General features: G+C 36.4%; 1 long non-coding RNA gene across 1 annotated transcript; it reads left to right on the forward strand.

The window, feature by feature from the left end:
- Positions 1-122: 122 nt before the first annotated feature.
- LOC140687945 (uncharacterized) lies at positions 123-13324 on the forward strand. The gene is made up of 3 exons (XR_012062575.1): positions 123-259; positions 11102-11228; positions 11649-13324. It is a non-coding gene; the product is annotated as an uncharacterized lncRNA (long non-coding RNA).
- Positions 13325-14112: the final 788 nt, after the last annotated feature.

A 14112-nucleotide genomic window follows, 5' to 3' on the forward strand; every position in this document is an offset into this window, starting at 1 on the left:
TGGGCGGGGCTGCAGCGGGAGCGAGGGGCGGGGCCAGGTCGCTGGCGGGGTGGGCGGGGCCGCGGCTGGCCGGGGGCGGGGGCGGGAGCGGGAGTCCGGAACCGGCGGGAAACGAAGGCGGAGCAGGGGCGGGACAGCCCTGAGCCCAGTCCCGGCCCCGCCAGGCCTCTGACCCACTGGGAACCTGTGGACACCACCGCGCTCCCCTCACGTGAGCTGGGGCTCAGTGACGACGCAGGGGGCGTTCTGGGATTTGAAGGTAAAGGAAGCGGAACGCAGTAGGGAGGGAGCCCCAAGGCAGGGAGTCTCAGGACCCATGCCCACCCCGCGTTGCCTCACGAATCCGCGGAGACCCTCTGGCACACTCGCTCTCGGCGGAGAGAGGTCGGGCGGCCCCCCACCGCCCCCTCCGTTAGTGTGAGCGTGGAATCCTGACTGCCGCAGCCAGGCTAGCCAACGTTACCTCTGTGTCAGAGGATGTGGCAAGACCCAGAGGTGCGGGGCGCCTTATGTCAGAGGAAGTGGCTTCTTTCTGCAACAAACAGTCCAGCACCCTTGTCAGTCAGGGCTTGGGGGAATGTGACCAAACTATATTTTTTCCACTCCCAGAGTTCATTATGAACCGTGATAGAGCCAACCCAGTTATCCTGAAATCTAAATCTAAATTTTAAAACATACTTATTGTGATCTTTTGTATGCAAGTCAACACTGCCACCCAAGAAGGTAGAAAATTTAGATTCATTTATTTGCTGTGTGCCAAGCACGAGATAGACAAGATGACTGTTTGCTTGGAGCTTTCATTATAGTGACATAATTAAACAAGAATATATTAGATAGCAGTAAATCCTATTCAGAGTAAATAAAGTTATGTGCTAGAGGGTGACTTGGGTTCTGCTTTAGCTCGGAGGGTCTGGTCTGGGAAAGCCTCCAGGACAGTGTAGGTAAACTCTCAGTGGTTAACTTGCCCTCCTGCCGGGAGGTCTTCTCTTTGGGGATGAGACTCCCAACTTCGAGGTCAATATAACCATTGTTGGCTGCATGTTTCCACCACTATCTTTCAGTTTACACAGTAAGTGCTCTGGAAATGGTAGATATTATTTGGATGATGATAGCAGTTTATGCAATAACCCTTGCTATGCCAACCAGGTGCTAGGCACTGTGCCAGGCCTGGTTATACAGTCTCTGCTCTTACAAGGCAGGCAGATAACCATACAGTTATGATAAAAATGTAGGGTAAATGCTCATGGTGGGTGAGGGTGCCAAATTGTTAAGAGTTCAGAAGTGTGAAAATTTTTTCTGGATGGAGCGCCTCAGGCTTAAAGAAGGCACATGGCAGTGTTAAGAGGACTGTTTCATATGCTAAGATTTCAGTTTTCATGGTAGTGGGGTGTGTGTGCGCTAACTATCTTTACTCAGTTCTCCTGTGAATAAGTACTTGCAGTAAGGTTACAGGTAAAATTTCTAACCACTCTAGAAAGCTCTGTGAAGCTACTATAATTTAATCTGTAAACTAATTCGACTCCACACTTCAGTTTTAAAAGCGCTATGTTTTAATTCCTTTTGTAGGAGAGAAAGAGAAGAAGAAGAAAAGGAGGGTAATTTGACCTAAAAGCACTGTTAGTAATGTTGTGGAGAGATAGGCTAGAAAACACAGACATATCACAGAAATGGAGAGTGAACACGGAAACAGATTATAGGTCTCTAGAATAGGCATAATTATATAGCTGTCTGTTGTAAATTAAGCACATATAAAATAAGATAAATGCCTGTTAGAATTTAATTACAACTGCACGCTGGCATCCCTCTTGTACCCTGCACACTTGTTTGCATTAGCCTTGCCAGCATTTTAAATTCTTTTAAATTATCTGTCAGCGTTTAAAAAACATGATTTTTCACAAAAACATCTGGATTTCTGTCTCCTAAAAAGTCAGAAGAGCTAGCCATGCTGGGCCCATGTTCCACTTGGCAAACCGTGACTGGAGAGCAGCCTTCTAAGTGTGCGTATATCCTCCATTTATTCAGAAGGTGCCCCACCATTCACTGACACTGTGTCTGTTCATATTTTAACCCTACTCTTGCCCTGTTATTTTTCTTAGATTAGAATTAGGAGAAAAATGAGTCCTCTCCTAATATATCCCTATCTCTGTCAAAATTGTAAAAATGTAAGGTTGACCAAGGACCATATGTTTCAAGGAGGAACAAGGTAGAGCATATTTCTTTAGTAAAACACATTCCTATGTACTTTATATGCAAACAAAATCAAAAGAACACCAGCCGTGCTGCCTGACCCTTGTAGGCTGTTGAGTTTAACTTCTGTACAACACGGAAGGAAGGTGCTCTGTGGGCTGAGCCCCATTCTAGAGGGAAAAGCAAGAAGTGCTATGGGGAAGGAGGAAGGGCGAGGGAGGTGTCCCAGGGAGAGACCAGAATGTGGAAAAGGGGGTGCTAGGCTACGGAGGGATTTACTTTGCGGAGAGGATGGAGTCTCTGATATCAGAAAAAAATGTCTTCAGGCAGCTGTGTGGCTTGAGGAGAACCTTGAAGTCCTTAGAATTAACTCGAGAGTGACAGGAAGGAACGGATAGCAGGGATTTTCAGAGGCCTGTGACTCTTGACCGATTGATAGTCTCTTTGTCCTTACTGCCTGGGACAGACTGAAGGAAAAGGTGAAGGGATGGGCAGTGGCCATTTGGAAGAATAACAGTACGTTAGGATGTCTCCTCCCTCACTAGGTTGTGAACTCCTAAAGGTTAGACCGTATTTTATTAATAAATATTTGTGACCTGTTAGGCATAGTGGGTGTGGAGCTAAATTACACAACGTATTGGAGCAAGCATTTGGCTACCTTCCTGCAACTACAACAGCAATGTTTCTTGTCTGCCTTTTGCTGGGGATAAAAGAGCAATGTGTCCCTGGTTATAATTGTAGCTAGGTGAACATTCATATGCATGTGGAAGGAGATATATAAAGCTATATAAAGATGGGATGATGTTTTTAAAAACAATTCTTATAAAGATTTCTTGTCAAATTTGATTTTCTTTTCAGAAAAAAAAAAGTAGAAAGAGGGCTGGAGCATAGGAGACCTCTACCTACTGATCAGGGCAGTGCTATCAACCTGCTGGGGGAGTAGGACTGATAATCTCTCCACTGCTCCTCTCTATCACGTTTAATGTGGTTCCTCCACTCTATCATGTCTACTACGGGACATCTATAATCTGGAAAGAAATCAAAGTAGGCTGTGTGGGAGTAAAAATGAAAAGACAACAGCTTTTAAAATGCTAGAATAATGAACAACTCTCAGAGGGGCTTTGGAGCAGTGAATTCTGACCCTTCTTTTCCCAAATAAGGCACCCTGAAATTTTACTGTTAATACTGAAAGAGACTGTTTAGTAAGTTTCACAAATAATGATTGGGGGGGGCGGGACATTTGTTCATAAATGGTTAAAGGATTAGATTTAAAAACATGTTATAATAATTGGGTAACTAAAGACCAAAAGAAACTTAGAATTGCTTGAAGGATGGTGACTTAAGTTAACCAATTCTCTCATCTGCTTTCAGTTAATAATAAGAGGCCCCAGGTTATAAAGGAAAGAGTTTATGATTTTTGTGGAGTGGGCAGTGAATATCAATTTGTGAAGCTTCATATCTGTATGTATGCAGAGACTGTCATAGAGAGGAAAGAAAGGAAGGGGAGAGAGGAAGAGAAAAGAGAGAAAGCAGATAGCAAAGAAGTCATAAGAGCTGGGAAAGAAAAGAAGAAAGAAAGGAAAAGGGGAGAAAAAGAATTATTTTGGAGAGAAACCAATTTGAATGCCTGCCCCACCCAGACTCCCTCCTAAAGCTGACCACATGGCCCTGCCACTCTGGTCTTCGCTGACTGCACGGGACTGGGTATCCAGCCCAAAGGCAATCAACCTACAGACTGGCTAACAGCCTGTGACAGGGCCTGGTGCAAAATGCTTTATCACTGGATCCTCTGCTGGTGGTTGGAATGCAAGACAGCAGATTCAGTCAGCAGTTCACAGTAGGGGTAGAAGCTGAAAGGTGTCGGGTAAGGTAGTAAGCAGAAGCCATGGGACAGCCAGAAGAGTGGAGAGTGGCAGGGACTCTAGAAGAAGTAGAGCAGCAGATGACTGATGCTAAAGGGTGCAAGATAGCTCACCCTGTCATTAAAGGATACTTTACACAGGATACTAATAGCCTGCTAGCTTCCAAACCTAAAATCTTTGAGGACTAATGCCAGGGTGAATGGTCGGAGAGGTCCTCCCCAGGTACAGGCAATCAAGCTATGGATTTTCTAAGAATTTAAAGATGATGATGATGATGATGGTAATGATGGTGATGATGTTAATGATGGTAATGATGGTGGTATCAATCAGCTTGTTATTATCACCAAGATCTGGTACTTCTAAGCAATGTTAGCGGTAAAATAGTCCTCTCGGGAAAATCTTACTGTTGGTCTAAATTATAAACAATTGTGCAGTCACTGTTGAATTTTAATAAAGTATATATGTTAGCTCCAAGTTAGCACATTTTAATTGCTTATCCTTTATTTAAAAAAAGTCTTCTACACAGAAATTATTTTGGAGAATTTTTCATTATATAGTTAGCTCTCTCTATATGTAGACCTCATTTATTTCAAGAGTGAATTGGTTGTGGTTCAAGCTGTCTTCCGAAACAGTTTCTATCTTCAATTCCTGAGGTAATAATTCCTGCATTTAAACAATAGATTTGAAGTAAGCAACAATAGCTCAATGATTATGAAGTAACGGAACTCGAGTTATTTTATTGTGAGTGACCACTTGGAATTTTTGTGTTCAAAATTTAAAACATTTGTATAGTATCATGACATCTGCAAACAGGAAAAGTTTTACTTCTTCCTTTCCAACTTGGATTCCTTTTATTTCTTTTTTTTTTTTTCTCTGATTGCTGTGGCTAGGACTTTGTTGAATAAAAGTGACAAGAGTGAGCATCCTTGTCTTGTTCCTTATCTTAGAGGAAATGCTTTCTGCTTTTTACTGCTGCGTATGATGTTAGCTGTGGGTTTGTTATATATGGTCTTTATTATGGTTCAATTTGTTCCCTCTGTGCCCACTTTCTGGAGAGTTTTTATTGTAGATGAATGTTGAATTTTATCAAAGACTTTCTTTGTACCTATTGGGATGATCATATATATATATATATATATTTTTTTTTATTGAGGTATAGCCAGTTTACAATGTTGTGGATCATACGGTTTTGATTTTTCAATTTGTTAATGTGGTGTATCACATTGATTGATTTGTGGATATTGAAAAATCCTTACGTCCCTGGGATAAATCCCACTCGATCATGGTGTATGATCTTTTTAATGTAAAGAAGTACATATTTATTTGATAAATAAAAGGAATCCAAAAAGAGAAGCAAGAAGCAAAACTGTCACTGTTTGCAGATGACATGATGCTATACACAGAAAATCCTAAAGATGCTGCCAGAAAACTACTAGAACTCATCAATGAATTCAGTAAAGTTGCAGGATACAAAATTAATATACAGAAATCTGTTACATTTCTATGCACTAACAACAAAGTATCATAAGGAGGAATTAGGGAAATAGCTCCATTTACCATTGCATCAAAAAGAATAAAATACCTAGGAATAAAGCTACCCAAGGAGGCAAAAGACCTGTACTCTGAAAACTTTAAGATACTGTTGAAAGAAATCGAAGATAACACAAACAGATGGAAAGATATATTGTGTTCTTAGGTTGGAAGAATCAGTATTGTTAAAATGACCATATTACCCAAGGCAGTGTATAGATTCACTGCAATCCCTATCAAAATACTAATGGCATTTTCACAGAACTAGAACAAATAATTAAAAAATGTATATGGAAACACAAAAGATGCTGAATGGCCAAAACAATCTTGAGAAAGAAGAACAGAGCTGAAAGAATCACTCTCTGACTTCAGACTATACTACAAAGCTACAGTAATCAAAGCACTATGGTGCTGGCACAAAAATACACACATAGATCAATCAAACAGGATACAGAGCCTAGAAGTAAACCTACACACTTATGGTCAATTAATCTATGACAAAGGAGGCATTAATATACAATGGAAAAAAGACAGTCTCTTCAATAAGTGGTGCTGGGAAAACTGGATAGCTTCATGTAAGACTGAAATTAGAGCATTCTCTAACACCATATACAAAAATAAACTCAAAATAGGTTAAAGACCTAAATGTAAGACTGGATACTATAAAACTCCTAGAGGAAAGCATAGACAGAACACTTTGACATAAATCACAGCAATATTTTTTTGGATCCAACTCCTAAAGTAAATAAAATAAAAGTGAAAATAAATAAATGAGATATAATTAAACATAAAGGCTTTTTCATAGCAAAAGAAACTAATGACAAAACAAAAAGACAACCTACTGAATGGGAGAAAATATTTGCAAATGATATGACCATTAAGGGATTAATATCCAACATATATAAACAGCTCATATAACTCAACATCAAAAAAACAAACAACCCATTTGAAAAATGGACAGAAGACCTGAATAGACATTTTTCCAAAGGGGAAATGCACATGGCCAACAGGCACGTGAAAAGATTCTCAACATCGTTAATCATCAGGGAAATGCAAATCAGAACCACAATGAAATATAACCTCACATCTGTCAGAATGGCTGTCATCAAAACGAACACAAATAACAAATATTGGTGAGGATGTAAAGAAAGGAGAACCCCCATACACTGTTGGTGGGAATGCAAATTGGTGCAGCCACTGTGAAAAACAGTATGGATGTTTCTCAAAAAACTAAAAATAGAACTACCATTTGACCCAGGACTTCCACTCCTGGGTATGTATATTATAAAAAAAAAAAAAACCAAAACACCAATTCGAAAAGATACATGCACCGCCAATGTTCATAGCAGCATTATTTACAATTGCCAAGGTATGGAAACAGCCTAAGTGTCTATCAACAAAGAAGATGTGGTGTATATATATATACAATGAAACACTACTCAGCCATAAAAACAAGTGAAATTTTGTCATTTGGAGCAACATGGATGGATGTGGAGGGCATTATGCTAAGTGAACTAAGCCAGATAGAGAAAACAAATACTGTATGACACCACTTATATGTGAAATCTAAAAAATACAACAAACTAGTGAATATAACAAAAAGGAGCCAACTCACAGATACAGAGAACAAACTAGCGTTTATCAGTGGGGAAAGGGGCAAAAAACGGGTGGGGGAGTGGGAGGTAAAGCTATTGGGTGTAAAATAGGCTCAAGGATGTACTGTACAACATGGGGAATATAGCCAATATTTTGTTATAACTATAAATGGAAAATAACCTTCAAAAATTATGTAAAAAATAAAAAACTGTGCACTGTAAACTATAAAGCATTGGTAGAAGAAATTAAAGAAGACACGAATTAATGGAAAGACATCCCATGTTCATGGGTTGGAAGACTTAATATTAAGATGTCAATACTAACCAAAGCAATTTACAGATTCAGTTCAATCCCTATCAAAATCCCAAAGTTATTTTTTTTCAGGAATGGAAAATCCTTTATAAAAGTTAGATGGAACACTAAAGGACATTGATTAGATAAAATAATCTTGCAAAAGAAGACCAATGTAAGAGGTCTTACACTTTCCGATTTCAAAACATATTATAAAGCAACAGTTACCAAAACAGTGTACTGACAAAGATAGACATATATACCAATGGAACAGAATAGACAGCCCAGAATAAACCCTTACGTATATTGTCAAATAATCTTTGACAAGGGTGCCAAGGCCACTTGATGAGGAAAGATAGTCTCTTCAACAAGTGGTGTAGGGGAAAACTGGACATCATCCACATGTAAACGCATGAAGCCGAACTCTTACTTTGCACCAAATACAAAAAAAAAAAAAAAAAAGGAAAAAAGAAAAAGAAGCTTTTCAAGAGCAAATACAAATACTTAAAGTCTTCTCTACAAATATCAGTAAGAAAGCTTTAGTGGTCTCAGTAGGCAACCTTGTTCCATCTACCGAAAACAATTTGTGTCCAACTGTTCTTTTATAAACTCGTGAGTTTTGAGTTAACATACATGTTTTATGGCTAAACTTTTCAAATGAAAACAATAAGGTTTCTTTCTGTGGCTGTATGTTTCTGTAAGTATATGTATGTATATGTGATACTTTTCTAATTTTAGGTGGTATTGCCTAAAGTAACTTGTAAAAGAACTCTAACTGGCTAAAAAAAAGAGCTTATATATTTTGAGACTAGTCATATGAGCTTATAGTGCCTCTATTAGATATTTAAATTTATAAAATTATAAATTTATTTCTGAGAACAAAAATACAATGAAAATAAATTGCTTAATATATGTAAAGCACAGGAGTAAAAAGAGAAAGAGAGAGAAAAGCCACATGTTTAGCTTTTTAGATGCTTTTCTTCTATGATTTTTGGTGCTTGATATTTATATATTTAAAAAAAATTGTCACCAAGAAAAATAACAAGATGATTGCTAACTTTATCTAATATCATGAAATTTACATAAGCAATCTAATCATAATTGTTAAGAACAAGTGAATTAAATAAATGTAAGTGGAATAAAAATTTATAAATAAACTTTTCAACAATGATTGTTTTATAAAATATGTCTGCTTAAACATAGTTTGCAAAATCTTTTTGGTAACTTGAATCCTTAAAGTTACATGAAATTAAAAGAAATGATGGATATTTATTGAATATCTAGATAATTTCCAAATAAGATAAAATACTGAAACATTACATGTGAAACATAAATTTAAATTTATCTATTTTTGGGTTATTATTACAGAGAGACAAAAGATATTTAGGTATGTTAGTAACATATTCTTGCTACACTAAAAAAATTGTCTATTAAAAAGTCATATGCTTCTAGAAATTATGAAATATTTATAAATTTACCAATCTACTACAGAATGTTATTATGTGACAGTTCACAATTGCCTGATTCTTAGTTTTCACTGAAAATTAGGGTCACTAACAGTCAAAAATTCAAATCAATATATGTAACTAGAAATACTAAAAATAATAAGAACAAAAACTGTGTATAGAAAGTATACAAGTAAAGTAGGATACGATTTTGATTAAAAAAGATATGTGGTATGAAGATGTATTTTTGTTAAGGAGAATGGAAAGAAATTTTGTCTTAGTTCAGAGGTTATTTAGGGTTGGTTCAGAATTAAAAAAGAGAAGAATAAAGGACAAAATCTAAATGAGAAAGGAGAGAGAAAATCTTATGTAATCAAACTGGCTAAAAGTAATTTATTACAAGAGTTTTAAAAGTAAGCTTTAATATCAATAGTGTACCTATGCAAAATTAAAATTTAATTTTATTTCTCTGTTAAAATGACAAAACTTTTCTGAGTTCTTAGTCTGCTATTAATAAGAGATTATAAAAGATTTTTTTTATCTTTTAAATAATCCTTTGTAGGAAACCAAGATTTTTTTATCTTATCTAATTATCTCCTGTGCTTCATGTTGTCCTTAATAGGGCTTTGATTGCTTAACAAAAACTTACTTTTCTCAATATTAAGAGAGCTAAGGGTTTGTTTGTTTGTTTGCTTGTTTTAACAGCTATGTAACTTTCTGTATTTGCCTTCAAAATCTTTAATTGCCACTTTGGTTAAATAGGTAACTAAGTCATTTCACAATGACTTGTGATCCTATTTAATCATGTGTTTTAAACCTTTGAAATTTTTGAGAAACTTCCTAAAATCAAATTTTAAATGAAGTCTTTTGACCTTGAACTACCTTTGGAGATTTTACAGAGGGCCCCAGATTATCTCAAGAGATTTGTTCTCTCTCCTTAGAAAAAGAGAGATATTAAACTTACTTGATATGTTAAATTACATGGGAAGCACAGTCAAGTAAGAAGTGATGTTTGACCTTTTTGGGTTATATTTATGTGGATATATATTTATTAATATAGATGTTCCAGAAATTGTATAAAATTCCTAGAAACCTGATATGTCCTGGTATAATGTTATCAGTCAGATTCCAGTTGTTATCTTAAAATGTATGGAACAGAAATAACCAAATTTTGTGTCAATTGTGTCTAAATAAACCCTCATTAGATCCTTAACCAAGGCTATTTTTGAGTCTTTTGTCATTTACAGTTATTGTTTTACTCTGATGCTTTCCTGAAAGCTTTTGCAAACAACCATGATCCAAAATTGCTTGTCTTCAAAGAGATTAATGGAAAGGACCCTGACAAATACTCTAGAATACAGAATTCTGATGACTTTTAAGATCATACGATTGAATTGAGTATGTTCAGAACTCTAATGGAAAAATTGATGGATTCATAAAACTGCAAAATGAAGATCAAACACAGCAACAATTAATTACATAAGACTGAATGAACTGACGAGGATGATTTAAACAAAATGAGTTTTTGTTTAAAACATTGCTGGTTCTTTAATGTTTTGTTTTTTAGATTTAAGAAATCGATGAGTTTTTGTTTAAAAGTTTTTGTTTAAAACATTGCTGGTTTTTGTTTAAAACATTGAGTTTTTGTTTTATGAGTTTTTGTTTAAAACATTGCTGGTTCTTTAATGTTTTGTTTTTTAGATTTAAGAAAACCTTTTCCTCTTTTCTCTTCGCTATTTCTAACTTACAGCAACTTGGTAAAGTATACCTTTGTTGACAAAGGTAAAACAATTACTTTTTCTCTCTCCCTGATCCCTCCAGAATTTGGAAAAATCTTACTGAGTATTTTTATTTTCATGAAAATGTGATTATTTTTATAAATTCAGTAAGAATCTGTTCTCCTTGTAACAGGACACAATTGGAAACATTGGTTATATTACCCAGGCTTTGATTGGAATGTCATATTTATTTATTTATTTTTAGAGGAGGTACTGGGGATTGAACCCAGGACCTTGTGCATGCTAAGCATGCGCTCTACCACTTGAGCTATACCCTCCCCCTGGAATGTCATAACTTGAGAATGAAGTGCCTAGAATCAGATATGACCAGATAGCTTTAAGGCACTAAGGTTGACTTTAATGAACCAGTAAAGACCACTTTGAAAAACCAGCTGGTATCTTGCTTTTATAGGGTTCCTACCCTACGGAGAATAAGGAAAGTCACTACCTGGAAGGCCCAGGAACCTCAGGATATTTTGGAGTCCTTAAGAAGAGAGGAATTCACCCAAATCTACAGTTATTACAGGCAAAGTCTCATGGTAACTCCTTGGCATGACTTCCTAGCCTTGAGACGTGTTTGAAAGTCCAATTTGAGATTCCTTATGAAAAGTTCCAGCAAAGCAAACTAAAGACCCATGTGGTCAGTCACTGCTTTTGCTGCACTTATGTAAATATTCAGGCCAAATTTAATGAAATTAGACTTACTTTGCAAAGAAATTTGTCTTACTCTATACAGAAAAATTATCAGTGGTAAATTATAGCACACCCTTGTGAATATTGGATTCTAGCCCTGTTTGTTGTCTTTGAGATTTTGTTATGTACCTATAACTGGACTGGATCATGAATTCTCTTAGTTTCCTTCAACATCTGGCTATAACTCCCCGAATTAATGTTTTCAGTTTTTCTCACAACTTTCTGACTTGGAATCGCCAACAACTGAAACTGCCCTTTTCCCAAAGCACCACAGGCTGAAGCTGGATGAACTGATGTGAATTCCAGATAAAATCCCACAACAGATGTGGCATATGGACATCCTTCGTGCCTGCTGCTATGTGGGCCACTCAGAAAGGTGTTCACCAGAACACTCAACACCAACATTATAGGCAATCAAACTGCAAACCAGGAAATTCATCAGAGATTGCCACTGCTGTCCTCACTCCACCGTCAAGAGAAGCCCAATATCTGAAAATATTCTCTACTGGCTGCCCTCTTGACTGAAATAATTTGCTTTATAATTTGTTCTTATCGTTAACCTTTGTTTTTATTTTATTTCCATAGGAATGCCTCTTATTAAATACCCAATTGCTTGTACCATTTATGGGTCAAATTTAGGTGGAAGCCCACCTAACACTGCCTCCTGAAATGAAACACAACTGTTTAACTGCACTGACCTATTAGTAAGACTAAGAGACTGATTCCGTAAGATATGGGATGATGTAATTAGGTTTGTTCTTTTCTGCTTGTTCCAATTTGTATTTCTTTCCTTCTTTGCTGATCTCTTATCTCACAACAACTCAACAACTCAAGACTCTACAGCAACCAACTGAGACTTTAATATGTGAAACTTTATGAAGATAAAGTTTCAAATAAGGAACTTAAGGAAACAAGAATGTCACCCCAAAATATGCCTCTTTGACATGAAAATTATTTTGAATGGAAGGCAATTAAGAAACATCAAAGCCAAAAAAAAATCCAGCTTCCCCTTTTTTCCTAAAGGCAGTATATGAATTCTTCTTTTGCTGGAGGCAGACTTATCAGCTCAGAGATGGCATCAGAGAAATCAGCAAGCAAGCTGTACTCTATTAGTTTCCTTGCATGTATTTACCCTCCCCCAGATTCCTGCCCTTGGAATCCTAAGCCCACTTTCCTTTGTCCTACCATTTCTGTACAGATTTACAGTTTCTTGTTGAAGATGTTATATAAGCCACTGTTCTAAGCAGTTATCTATCCATCCTCAGGGCAGGTGCTTCAGGGAAATTAACCTCACCTATCGCTCCAGAGATAGTCCTAATTCATCCAAGATGAGCAATATCAACATTACTTGGGAACTTGTTAGAAATGCAGATTACCAGGCCCTATGCCAGATCTGTTGATTCAAAAACTGGGGATGGAGCCCAGCAACATGTGTTTTAATAAGTCTTCCAGGGGATTCTGATGCTCCAGTCTAAAACAGTACCACGCTATTTACTGGGATTGGTTCAGGGGTGGGCATTTGATCCAACTCTTGCTAGTGAGCCATGACATCCACTAGGGGAACATCTGGGAAAAGTGTCCTTGCTCCTAAGTGAAAATCAAAGGGAGCCAGTTTTTCATCTTCCTCTGGAAATTGTGCCTGGTTGCTTGGAAATATTGCAGTCATGTTGCTACAAAGTCAGGAATGATATAACACCAAGAGTGGAAGAGCAGAAAGATGAAAAACATTTTGAATTCTTAATAACATCATTGGATTACAGCTGGTCCTGAAATTTATTCAACCTCTAGACCTCCTGCAGAATCAAGAAATAACCACATTGTTAAAGGTAATTTGAATCAGGGTTTCTGTTACTTGCTGACAAAGGTATTCATTCTGTAATCTAATAAATTAAACTTTCTAGTGTTTAACTTTGGATTCTAGAATTTATATTCACCCAATGAAAATGACCCAAGATTTATTTTATTTTTCTTGCATTGTTAAAATAAAGTGAGCAGCTTATCATAATTTTTGTTATCTAAATAAATTAAATAACCCAGGAATTATCTATTATTTAATGTATTTAGACTTTCTGGTAAAACAGTCTGGGACTAGCACTTTTCTTAAAATTAGATCTTCTGCTACATTTTCAAGATCTCTGATTAGTGGGCTAATTTTCTCTCTTTAAGAGTCAATATTAGTAATTTATGTTTTCCTAAAATTTTGTCTATCTCATGTAGATTTTCTGATTTATTGACATGTTGCAAATTTTAGAATTTAAAAAATGTTGTTTTTTTTTTGTTATGTTCCCTTTCTCATTGTATATATTTTCATTTATTTGTTTTCTCCCTTTTTTTTACTTGGTTCAACTTACAGTTTTTGTGTTGTAGTATTCAAAGACAACAAAATAAACTGAGAACAAAGAAAACAAAAACAACAAGAGAATAGGGGAAAGAAACTAAGTAAAATAAAAGTAGAAATGAATTAACAGAAAGCATAACAATACAGAATTGCATAGACCTGATAAATAAAACAATACTTAAAAGATAAATGGAAACAAAACAATAGTTTTGAATTTACCGCTTTGCCAGGTTTTCCACGTGAAAGTTAGGTCACTGATCAGAAAGGAATGAGAAAGGAATGAGATCCCAAAACTTGAAATGGGAAGTTTTGGTTAGACTCAAATGAAACTGGGAATCTTGAGTCACTCTTAGTCTCCCTTGCCTGTACCTCTGTATCTGAGCCGTCTTTTT

This window comes from Vicugna pacos, chromosome 21, assembly GCF_048564905.1.
Source record: "Vicugna pacos chromosome 21, VicPac4, whole genome shotgun sequence".
Taxonomy (NCBI): domain Eukaryota; kingdom Metazoa; phylum Chordata; class Mammalia; order Artiodactyla; family Camelidae; genus Vicugna; species Vicugna pacos.